Here is a 12,759-nt window from a genome sequence, read left to right as displayed (position 1 = left end):
CAGGATGGCCTCCATCTCCTGACCTCGTGATCCACCCGCCTCGGCCTCCCAAAATGCTGGGATTACAGGTGTGGGCCACCGTGCCCAGCCTGCAGCACCCATTTCATAGAGGTGACAAGGCTCCACAATCCCCGGCGTAGTCCTGAGCATGCCACGTGCCAGCCTGTCAGTTGTTGCTACTCCTTGAGTCCTCACTCTTGTCATGGTCTTCCAGATTCAGCCTCTGGCCTCAGAAAGGAAGATCAAACTTGAATGTCTGCTGGTGAGATGATACTATCTCAGGCCCTTGACTCTGAGGACCACAGTGAGTTTCTTTGTGGTCTATGTGATGGTTTCTAGACCTAGAGCAGGCTCTCTAAGTCACCTGCCAGTTCTCACTCGCTAATCAGTTGAGCCACGTGAAGTGTATGGCTGGACCTCCATGGTCTGGTAGACAGGGAAAGGTTGGCAGCTCTGAGATTGGCCAGACTCCATGCTGTGGGAACTCCGGGGGTGGCTGCTGTCATGACAACCACAGCTGGCTTCTCAAGGAGCATGGGACCCGGAGACACAGCAGGCAGCAGACCCTATGTGGTGACCCAGGCCCAGGGCAAACCAAATCTTCCTCTTCATTATCCTCCCGAGATCATCCCTGTTGTTGTGCAGACAGGAATGCAGTGCTATTGGCTCAGGTCCACCTTCTGGGGCAATTGACAGGATGGAGAAACCATGCTGGGACTCAGAAGGGAGCATGTCAGGCTCTGTGCACCTGCGTAAGTAAGTGTGCCCATGTCCAAGGATGTGGCAGTTGCATCCACCTGAGATGGCTGCAGGGGAAGTTAGGAAATGGACACAGAGAGAAAGGCCCAGGACCAATGAGGATGCTCCCCTGTTCTAGTGCCCTTCCCTGAGAGGATGCTGAGGTCTGGTAGGGAAGACCTGTATGAGCATAGTGGCTGTTGGCTCTTGCATGAACGACTGGTATAAATCCTGCATGAGTCAAGGTGCTTCTGAGCCCAAACCAGACACTGTTCCCAAAAAGGTATTTTGCATCTCACCTCTCTGTCTCTTAAGAGGGCCCAAATTTCAAGTGATGTGCAATATCCACTGACATGGATAATTGCAAGTTGTCTACCAGGCAGGGAGATTTCAAAATGATAAACATTATTTAGCAACACCATGATATGCTTCATATTGTGATGTGACTGGGGACCATATTAAAACCCGCCAAGGCTATTATACCTAATTTTTGTTTCAATTCAGGCAATACACTAGCTCTGGGACAACAGCAAACGTGCTGGGTTGGTCAATATCGTACCCCCAGAGCCTGCAATAGTGCCTGGCATACTGTAGGTTCTCAAATATTTGTGGAGTGAACAAATGAACGAATGGTGCAGAACTCAATTGGAGAGTCACTGAGATTTTAAAAAAATGAATCGCAGGTATTTTGAGGAAACAGCACATGCGCTAGTTGCCTTCTCCGGCTCACCTCTCTTCCCACCCTGAGCCAAAAAGTCTAAAAAAGACCAGATTCCAAACTCTTATTGAATGCATGCAGCATTGATCCTGAAGAAAACACAGGCTTCTGAAACTTCAGAAAAGGTTGAAAATATTCCCTTAAGAATCTTACAAGCAACAGAAAACAACACTGAGGATTCTATGCCTGGCCCCTTGAAGGCCCTCAATAAAGAGACACTGGCTGGTTGACCAGTGGAGGAGATGGACAGCCAGCTGGAAGGCCAATGTTCCCACCAGCTCCTGGAATTCAGAATTGCATTAGGATATGACCAACAGGAACCCACTGGCCCACTTTTTTTTCCTCTGTAGCCCTGTGCTCCACAATGCACAAGGGAAAAAGTCACGCATGACTAGCCCTGCCCAGGTATAGCAGACAGGTGTGAGTGCATCTGGGGCAGGCTGCCCTGCTATCTGGGATCCTCTCTGTAACCCTGGTACCAGGTGGCTCTAGGTCTTCAGAGGGACACACTCCTCATCCCAATGCTTCACACCAGGGCCAAGCCTTAGCTCCAGACAATGCCAGGGCCTGTCACACAGAGAAACATTACTGTTTCGAGAGACATGTCCCCTCCCCCAGCCCCATTCTTGATCCTGGACATTAAATATTTATGAGTTCTTTAAAAAAAAAAAAAAAAGCCCACAAACCTCAAATAATGCAAGTTGTCTACCAGGCAGGGAGATTTCAAGATGATAAACATTATTTAGCAACACCATGATATGCTTCGTATTGTGATGTGATTGGGGACCATATTAAAACCCGCCAAGGCTATTATACCTAATTTTTGTTTCAATTCAGGCAATATCGCCACTGCTTAATATGATTTCTATTTACTTTTTTCTATTGTTAGTATTTTATTGGGGTTGTGTCTGGTTTATCAAGCAGATCTCCTCTGAAAGGAAGGTCAGACTATGCTTGGACCTCGAGTTTTTCTCTCCTCTTTCTTTTAAAGGGGTTTCTATTATATTCTGCTTGGTCTGAATTCACTCAAAAACCCTCAATGCTAATGTAAACTCTTTTTCTTTACTCTTGTCCAATTACAATATTTCTACCGGCACAAAGCCTGACAGCTTGATATTTAAAAGCTATATAAACTCTCATCATCGAGTTTTATGTTCCCGTTTTTCTATGGTACCATTGGATTTGGGTGAGTGCTACATAAAATGTGTGCATTGAAGGGTTTCAAATCAAGTTATCTCCTCCATCTATAAAAATTGAATTTTAAAGGTTATTTTAATTATAAGTTTAAACCCAGGCACTGTTAATGACAGGGACAGCCTCCTCCCCCCAAAGCGTTCATTCACCTTCTCTGCAGGGTTGCGGCCGAGATGGGAAATCCTGTTATTTCCTGAATGAAATGCAATTTTGCAAAACAGGATATTAGTTTTTAAAGTATTATACACTTTGCGTAACTCTCTCTTCCTGGACTGGTCCAGGGAGGTGGGGAAAAGGGTGATCCACGACTCTGTCCACTGAACTCGGTCTGCTCTTTGCACAACCAGCAGGAATCTTGCCCTATCGAGAGTTCAAAGGAAGAGATTGTATCAATTTCCCAACTTATTTCAGCCACATCGAACCCATCTGACTATCTGGAAGTCAGGCAAGGATGTCCTATCACTGAATAATTTGGAGAAAAAATAATTAATAAAGTAAGATCCAAATTTCAAACCTCATTTCTTCAGATTGCAATCTAACGTCCTTTAGTTTAAGGGGGGGAAAATCATTGTTTTGTGGTCTCCTATACTCCAAGTTTCTAAACGTGTTATTGAAGCCATGATTGAAATCTGACAAAAACAGACTGCGTTTGATAATAATGTCCCGCAGCCAAAGTACGGCACCAATAACTAAACAATACTTTATCACCTTTGCCACTTTCAACAGCTCCCATTAATATTGAGATCATAGTGTTTGGCCCTCTATTCCCCAGCTGACTGCCTTAGTGACAGCACTGGCTAAGGCAGTGACATTGAAAAATATTTGCCATGACATGGCCACAAATCACAGCCAGACAAGTTTAAAACTCAATATTCACTAAACTTGCATCTGCTAGTTTCTTGTTCCCATTTCTAAAACACAATTATTATATGTTCCTTTCTCTGAAATAGCAGAACACAAATGGGTGTATGTTAAGCAAAGGAGGAGGAGGCGATACTAAAATTAAATTCTGGGGGATACCTAGCAGTGTCATTGAACACGCCAGAAACTACCCCTGGAGCAGGAGCTGAGGACACAGACACTGTACATGGTGAAAAGTGCCTGCTTTCTGAGCTCTTCAGGACAGTTGCCGCAACCTGAACTCAAATTGCAATTACCTGTGGTCTGAGGTTCACTCAACAGCCTCATTTTATACACATCGATTTTTATTTTCAGCTTTCTCAAGATGCTGAAGCAGATGTTGGTCCACTTGGCAATTGCCCCTAATTCACTTTACAGAGGCCGTGATCAACGTGGCAGAATGTGCCCCCACCTACCCTGTTCCTGCTGCTCATGGCTAACCTCGGTGGAACCGTGCCAACAGTCCACATCTTGACCCCCCTTCAAGAATCAGGAGCCTGCAAAGTCTTGAAAGTGATGCCATTAACACCAGTTCCTAAGAGGAAAACCTTCCAAGAGACCCAGCATCCACATGGTTTGAACTAAAGCCGCTCCTCTTCGGGTGTGTCACTGGCTGGAACTCTAAGCATTTTCCGAGCATAGAGTACATATGTTTCTCTCTGTAGTCCTCATGCCTGGTACAGTAGCTGCCCCACAGCAGACACCTTGTAGGTGTGCACAGAATGGAGAACAAGCAACTATCCAAGACAGTAGATTATTGTATGAGAAGCTAGAGGATGCCCCTGGCTCTGCCACTAAGTCACTGTGGGACCTTGACCAACAGTCTGTCATTGACAGACCTTCAGTTCCCTTTGTCTACAGAACGAGGAGGTTATACAGGATGATCTGGGGCCATTTCCGGCACTCAAGGTCCACTTCATGAAGAAAATAAGTGTCATGTACAGAGACCACTGGAATCTGATGTGTTAAATGGTAAACTCACCATGGCGACCTTCTTACTCTGGGAGATGCTTAGACAGTCCTCAGAGCCTGGAAACCATGGGGAACTGTTGTTAACCATCTATTTTTCCTGTGTAGATACTCAGCTGGAGTTTTGTTCACCTCATTCATATATATATATAAACATCAGCCTTGTGTATTGCGAAGTCCAATAAAATGAAGATTGGGAATTGTCCATTGGATTTAAAAATCCAGAAGTCATTGACAAATAAAAGCTATTTTAGTATATATAATAATACAACATGTGATATGACTTTTGCACCCTAAATTCACATTGGCACAAATCTACCACATCGGTGCCCATGACTCAAAAATGATCCATCTTTTTGTTTTTTCTGAGATGAAGTCTCGCTCTGTCACCCAGGCTGGAATGCAGTGGTGCAATCTCGGCTCACTGCAAGCTTCGCCTCCTGGGTTCAAGCGATTCTTCTGCCTCAGTCTCCAAGTAGCTGGGATTACAGGCACCCACTACCACGCCCGGCTAACTTTTTTGTATTTTTAGTAGAGACGGGTTTCACTATATTAGCCAGGCTGGTCTCAAACTCCTGACCTTGTGATCCGCCAGCCTCAGCCTCCCAAAGTGCTGGGATCACAGGCATGAGCCACCATTCCCAGCTGACCCTTCTTGTTTACTTGTTTTTATGCAGGATCAACAGGGACAGCAGCACTCATAGTGTGAAATACCCTCCTTTTGGGCAGGACTATGTGTTGCAGCTATTCTGTCCCTGTCTCCCCATGGCATGCTGGGTCTATGTCCTTTAGTTCCCAGGACCCTGTGTGGAGGAACCACACCTGACAGCCTCAGAGTGACACTGTAATAGGATGAGACTTTTAGAGGAAGTGAATGAGTTTTTTGCAGGTGGGAGGAATGTACATTTTTGTAGCCAGAGGAAAAGCTGTAGTAGATTACATTTCCAAGGTAACAACATCCCTGCTTCTACATGACGTTTTGCTCCATGACCTTGCCGCTTGTTCCTTCCCCACTCCCTCCACCCGACCTCTCTCAAGAGATGGAGCTCCCCACCGTTGGATCTGGACAGGCCTTGTGAACAAAAGTGTCAGGGGATGCTGTGTGCCTTCCAAGGTGAGGTTATAAAATGCCTTTGTGGTTTCTGCTTTGTGTCTTGGTCCGTTTCTTCTTGGAACCCAGCCACTATGCTACAGAGAAGCCCAAACAGCCACATGGAGAGAGCCATGAGCTCTGAACTCCTAGCCATGTAAGAACATTTTGGACATTCCAGCCATCCCAGTGCCCCAGCCAACACCACGTAAAGCAGAATTATCACCCAGTCGACCCACAGAATCGTGGGAAATGAGAAATTGTGGTTTTTATGCCATTGCACTTGGGGTGGTTTGTCATACAGAAACAGATCATGGAAACAAAGTTTGATCTAAATCATGGGCATGTGTGTGTGTATACATATATAATATAATATATATATAATATATAATATATTATAATATATAAATATAATATAATATATAAATATAATATATAAATATAATAAAAATATATAATATATTTTATTATATATTTTTATATATTATTTAATATATTTCAATTATATATTTATTTCAATTATATATAATATAATATATAATATAATATATTATATATTACATATATATTCATTGTGCCATTTGTTCAACTTTCCTGTCTAATTAAAGATTTTCAAGATAAAAAGTTGAGAAAGAAACTCTTGAAGTCTCAGCTACCACAAGGAGGAATCATAAACAACAGAACACACCCTGGGATGAGATAAAAAGATGCACCCAGAATTTCTAGAATGTCACAAAGCAAGAACGAGTAGAAACAGAAAAAACTCCTAATCCAAGAAATTGATGGAGAAGTCCAAGAAACCAGAAAAAGAGGGGAGTAGCCTGTCTGGGATGCCTTCTACGAGATTCCAAATATCCGGAAAAACACATCAGGGTGAAAGGAAAACTTCTATATTTTGCGGGTGGTCTTTCTGTCCACTTCACATCAGACACTATTTCAAATATTCAGATGTTTACCCCATTATTCTGGTTGGTTATAGCAGAACCATTCGCCATACAGGTGGGAGGAGAAAGAATGGGTTTTTCTGAATCGCAGAACACCTGTGCTGCAGCCCAGCAACATTCAGATATGTGATCAGTCCAACAATAAAGGATTGACTGAATAAGTGACAGCACTCCTAAAGAGAAAAAAATGGAAGACTCAGCAGCCAGGAAGAAGAGTGGAGAAGTCTACTAGATGGGCAAGATGTTCCTAGAGTTCCAAATTGTTCACTCACTGCAAAAAGTGAGCTTTAAATCGATATGTAGAGCATAATCTCATTTCATGGAAAACAGACTTGTATACAAGGCACTGAGGAAAAGTCTGGAATACAACACATTAAACACTTATCAGTATTTTGTAATCTTTAAATGGTGAACATGAGTTAATAAATGAGTAAGCAAGTAAATAGAAGGATAAATGTTTGCTTAAATATTAATATGAGTTTCTCTTTTTACTTCTACTGAGTACCTGGCCTTCTCTCTCTTTGGACTGCACGAACAATTTGCTTCGGGGAAGATGAGAATTTGTTACAGAAGGAAGGGGATTATATTTCAATTCTAACATTCAAAGTAGAACTCTGCAACAGAACAAGGCACAAGGCTTTGTGACAGAGGAGATTTTTCTTGGTTCCTTGGGCTGGCCCTCAGCCAACCTGTGTAGACGGGGCCCTGAAGGTGTAGCAAGGAAAGACAGGCAGAAAGAGGAGGGGGCTACCTTGCCCTTCCCTGCATCAGGGATGTGGGAAGGAGGCACACAGTGGTGGGAGTGGAGGAGATGAATAAGATGAGTCAAGAGACCCTGGGGGCAGAGGCTTTCACCCCACACTGGGAGGAGACCACCATTCAGGGAGCCTGCACCAGCACAGGGTCACCCAGGCAAAGTAGGGAGCAGTCAGACTGGAGGTATCCACAGTGTTCCATGCCTTGCTTGGTTCTGGCTTTTACAGACCCTGTACTGAGAGCCGTGGGCTTCCAGTGGAGTCTACCAGGCTGGTCTACAGCACAGGCTCAGGAGACTGCACAGCAGGATGGGTGCAGGGGGGGAACTGAGTGGCTTCAACAGCAAACACTTCTCCTACTTTTGGATGACGGAAGTCTGAGGTCAAGGTGCTGGCAGATCCAGTGTTTCCTGAGGGCCAGATTTGTGGTTTGCAGAGAGCTGTCTTCTCCCAGGGTGGAGAGGAGAGAGAGAGGAAGAAAACTCCATGGAACCTCTTTGTATAAGGGCACTAATCCCATCCTGAGGGCTCCTCTACTCATGACCTAATCACCTAATGGTACCCCCTCCGAACAACCTCGCATTGGGAGTTAGGCTTCAACATATGAATTCTAGGGGGCCATAAACATTCAGTGCACAGCTCCAAACAAGCCTGGATCCAAAAGCTGGTGCCATTTCTTGGTTGTGAGGACTCAGACAAGCAATTTCATTTCTTCTGAGCCTCCATTTATTGAGCTGAAAACCAAGGGCACATGAGTTCTTTTGCAGTGTTAGTGTGACAACTAGGGCAGTGTGCACAGAGCACCAGCCATGGCTTCCCAGATGCCCATCACTTTGCAGGTCTCAGTCCTGACGCTCAGCCTGAGGCCCAGACATGCAGCAGGAAAAGCCCTTGAACAAGAGACTTGGGTTCAAACCCAGGCCCACCACTGACCTGATGACGCAGCACAAACAATTCCCTCGAAGCCCCTCTAGGCCTCAGTCCCTATGGCTGTAAAACGGGAAGTTTGTAATACCCTATCCCAAGGTTCCTTCCGTTTCTACCACCCACCACTCAAGGCCTCCTGCTGGGGCAGCTGCTGCATCCAAGGCCATCTAGGGCTGCCCAGGCAGTGCTCATGCCCTGACAAAATCAAGTTTCTTGGAAAGAGGCTGAGAGAGAACCAAAGAAATCCATCTCTTTTCAACCTCAGCAAAAACATTTGGATTTTTACTGATCACCATAGAAGGAGACAGATGACACATTTCAGAGGGGAACTTGCACACAATTGTCACGATTATGGAAAGAATCCTCTCATGTGAGACAGGCCTTTATGAATAAACTAAATACAGCTAATATTAAAGGTAATGGTGCAAATGATTGAATACTTGACAGTCCTACCCACGAAATGGCCTCACATGGGGAGGGAGGTTGGATAACCAGAGCTCAACCTGCAAAAAGCAAATGCAAATGATACTCCTGGGCAGGGGAGGATTTGAGCAAAGAAGGGGCTGCCATTCCTAGGAACCACAAGTTGGGTCAATGACCAAGAGTGACTGGCAAATTGCTGGAATGGGCCCAGGCCAGGGCTTGCAAGACAAGAGGGGCTTGCCCACCATTTGGAAGCCCCTTTCTCTCTGTGATGATGTATTTACCTTACCACAGTCTGAACACAGGGCCCAGTCTGTCTGATCGGTCAGTGGTGTGTTTGTTCTGTGTGTGAGTGTGACATCAAGACAGGGAGAGTTACCAACTCAGGTTCCGCTAGGGGTCCACATACGTCAACGTGCTAAGGGGCTGGGGCTTACACCAGCATGCTCCTGCATACCCTGCTCATCTCCCATGACACTCTGCATGCCTTCCCAGCCATCCACCACACAAAGGAAGCCTCAGTAGCTATCTGAGCTGGTGGTGAGACGTCACAGTGCCAAGATGTCATCGCACTCTGCAATTGCTCTACTTGGTCCCTGGCCCAAGGAAACTGCTCCCCCATCAGATCCCTGGCCCAGTGAGTCCCCAGCCCAGCACCTCTCCTTCCTTCCTGCTCCAGGTGGGGAAAAAGGGCAGAAGCAAAGCCCACACATGATTCACAGGAACAATCAATGCCAAAAGAGAGGGAAATTCATATTTCCTCTTTCCCTTCTGTTACTGGCCACCAGCTGAAGTCCTGGAGCTTGAGATTGGATTGGAGCAGTGCTGTTTTCTGAGACACTGCCTAATCTCATAACTGAAAGGCTGCTATTGATCAGAACAAGGTCCCTCCTAGAAAGGTAGGGAGGCATTTGACAGTCAATGCTGCTTCCCCATCCCTGGTAACCTGGGTGTGCATTGGCCTCTCACCTGGTTCCTTCATCCGTCTCTGCCCAGCCTGGTACCTCTAGTCCATTTTAGGCATAGCCACTACTATGCATTTCCTAAAAGACATCCCCCCACCCTCCATTGGGTGATGAGATGGTGAGGCTTCCTATTACCCAACAATGACAGAAGCTTCTTACCTGGTGCCCTGGGCCTCCATCCTCAGGCATGAAGCTTTCTCCTCACTCTCTTTCTCAATCCTCCCCATCCTGTACCTGCAGGAATCCCTGCCCCATCAGTCTGGCCTCCTTGTTCTCTGTCCAGGACAACCTCCCGCCTCTCAGTCCTACTGGATCCTGCGGATGGATATCATTTGCCTCCTTTGCTGCCTGTCTGAACCCTACACACCCTTGTCTGACCACCCCAGTCATGTCCTCACATCCTCAGCACACAGATAACAGTGATCCCGCCCCACCCCCCCCCCCCCCCCCGCCACCCGTTTCTTCACACTGGGCCTTCACAGCACCAGTCATAGGCCCATCTGGAGCCACTTGTTAAATACGGCCTCGTGTGAACCTCTCACCCTCCTTATTTGTCAAAGTGTGCCCCTGCTGTCTGAAGGTAAGGGCCATGTACGCCATGTATTGCCTCAGGACTGGCACGTATGCTGGTAATGGATTCACAGTTTTCAGTTTTTCTGACTGTCACCTCCACTCTCCAAAATGAAAAAGTTGTCCTTCTCCTTCCAATTCCCACAGTGTCTCTGCCTCACTTAGGACTCACAGCACATCTTAAAGAATAAACAAACACATGTCAAGTGCTTGCTTGGGTGATAGCAAGAGTTTAATAAGTGTTGGTTATTGTTGTTATTATTCCCTTACTAGAGTTAATAAACATGTTTCAGCTCCTCTGTTCAACAGGCACCCATTTATTCATCCATCATTTCACAAATATTTATTCAGCACATACTATGTAAGACTTAGAACTCCAGTACTGCTATCTGAATATCTCTGTACCTCCTATGGAAATAGTAAATATTCAGTAATTATTTGGTGGAGTGTGAATAAGTAGCTACATCTGATTTCCCATATATTAGGTTGATGCAAAAAGTAATTTTTGCTACAATGGTGCCATTATGGCAAAAACTACAATTACTTTTTGCACTAACCTAATACCTTGTATATAAAATGCATTGGCTTTGTAACCCAAAAACTTCCAAGTGGCTCAATGTCAGAATTGTCACAAGGAAACAACGAAAAATAATTCTAATCTTTGAGTGTCTCGTATGACATTAAAAAGAACCTACATTATTACCCTTACCAATGCTGCTTAGAGGGCACTTTCTTTTGGCACTCCAACCTTGGCAGGCTCTACAAATGTCTCAAAGCTTTTCATACTCTTCCTCTTTACTCTCAGTTTCCATTCTGAACTGCTCCTTCCCTCTATGTTTTGGTTTGATTGATTCTTTTACTTTGCCCTGCCAAGCAGGTGCTAAACTTTTCCTTTGAGGAGGAAAAATGGATGACTTAGAGATTCTATTTTATTTTATTTAGAATCACAGGGCCCGTTTACATGGCAGGGGCTCAAAATATTAATGTTTGCAACCCCTGATGACCGAACTGTCCTATGAGGTTCTATTCTATTGAAAATCTTAACTCTTTCTTTTAATGAAATACAAGACCAGGCTTATTTTTAACTGGCTCTAAAGCAAGTTGATAAAGGCATGGAACACATATAGGATTACTAAGGTACATATTCTAGAAATAAACAAACTGGTCTACACTTTTTAAAAAGAAGTCAACAAAACTGTTGTTGTGTGGATGCATGTTGTTTAGGACACTGCTGGTTGTGTCTCAGGGTGGCTTGCTTCTTTTGGAACTGCCCAAGACCACTGGGGAATTAAAATTATATCTTAGTGGATAGTAGTATAGATAGATTGGGAGTCCCAGGTATAAAACAAGGGCCTCAAAGGGAGTGTATTCTAAGGATGGTTTAGTTATCTGCAAGGTGGTCTTATCATTTCTGACGCTTTTGTATCTCTTTTCCTTTTTTTTTTTTTTTTTTGAGATGGAGTCTTGCTCTGTCGCCCAGGCTGGAGTGCAGTGGCACGATCTTGGCTCACCACAACCTCTGCCTCCTGGGTTCAAGAAATTTGCCTGCCTCATCCTCCTGAGTAGCTGGGACTACAGGCGTGTGCCACCACACCCAGCTAATTTTTGTATTTTTAGTAGAGACGGGGGTTTCACCATGTTGACCAGGCTGGTCTGGAACTCCTAAGCTTGTGATCCACCTGCCTCAGCTTCCCAAAGTGCTGGGATTAGAGGCATGAGCCACCCCGCCTAGCCTAGTATCGATTTTTCTACACAGATATTCTATAAGAATTTATCTTTTTGTTATTTTTAAATTTTCACCATTTTAAGGACTTTCAAAAAATGGGTAACATATTTAGTACTGTTGAAAGGAAAATGGGAATGAAAACTCCATAGAAACAGAGACTTGTCTGACCTGTCCACCACAGCCCCTCAGCACACACACGGCCTGGAAAATGGATGCATGGATGGAGAAAGCTGGCTCCAAAGTAGGAACATGCTTAAAACTTTCAAAAGTCTTAAATTCAAAATGAACAAACCAAAAAAATTAGACCTTTTCAATCACCAAATTATCTAATGAGTAAGAAACAGTAAAAACAAGGAAGACTTTTAAAATTAGACTTTCGAAAATCAAGCTATGATTGGTCCCAAGCTATCAAACTAGGAGTGTGAAAGGAGAAGCCTAGTAATAACAAAATAATACTATCCAACATGTATGTGCCAAACACTGTTCTAAGTGCTGTACATGTATGAACTCAATCCCCCTAATGCTGCTGCAATCTGGGTATTGTTATTATTATCTGTGACTCAGTATATGGAGAAATTATGACCCAAAGAGGTTCAGTCACTGGGCCAAGGTCATACAGCTAGTTAGTAGGGAGCTGGTATTCAAACCCACAAATCTACTCCACAGCCTGAGCTCCCAACCATTTTGCGATGCTGCCCAGACGCCCCAAATGAGAGCTGTCTAATGATAGAGTGGGCTCCCTGGAGCAAGAGGAAGCTCCTCAGCTCTTATAAGTTTTTGAACAGGAATACTACAGAGGAAATTCAGGTGTTTCTTTGGAGGAGAAAGATTTCAGCTAAA

The sequence above is a fragment of the Macaca mulatta genome, chromosome 9, assembly GCF_049350105.2.
Source record: "Macaca mulatta isolate MMU2019108-1 chromosome 9, T2T-MMU8v2.0, whole genome shotgun sequence".
Classification (NCBI taxonomy): Eukaryota; Metazoa; Chordata; class Mammalia; order Primates; family Cercopithecidae; genus Macaca; species Macaca mulatta.
The sequence above is the reverse complement of the archived record's forward strand: the minus strand, read 5'-3'. Positions refer to the sequence as shown.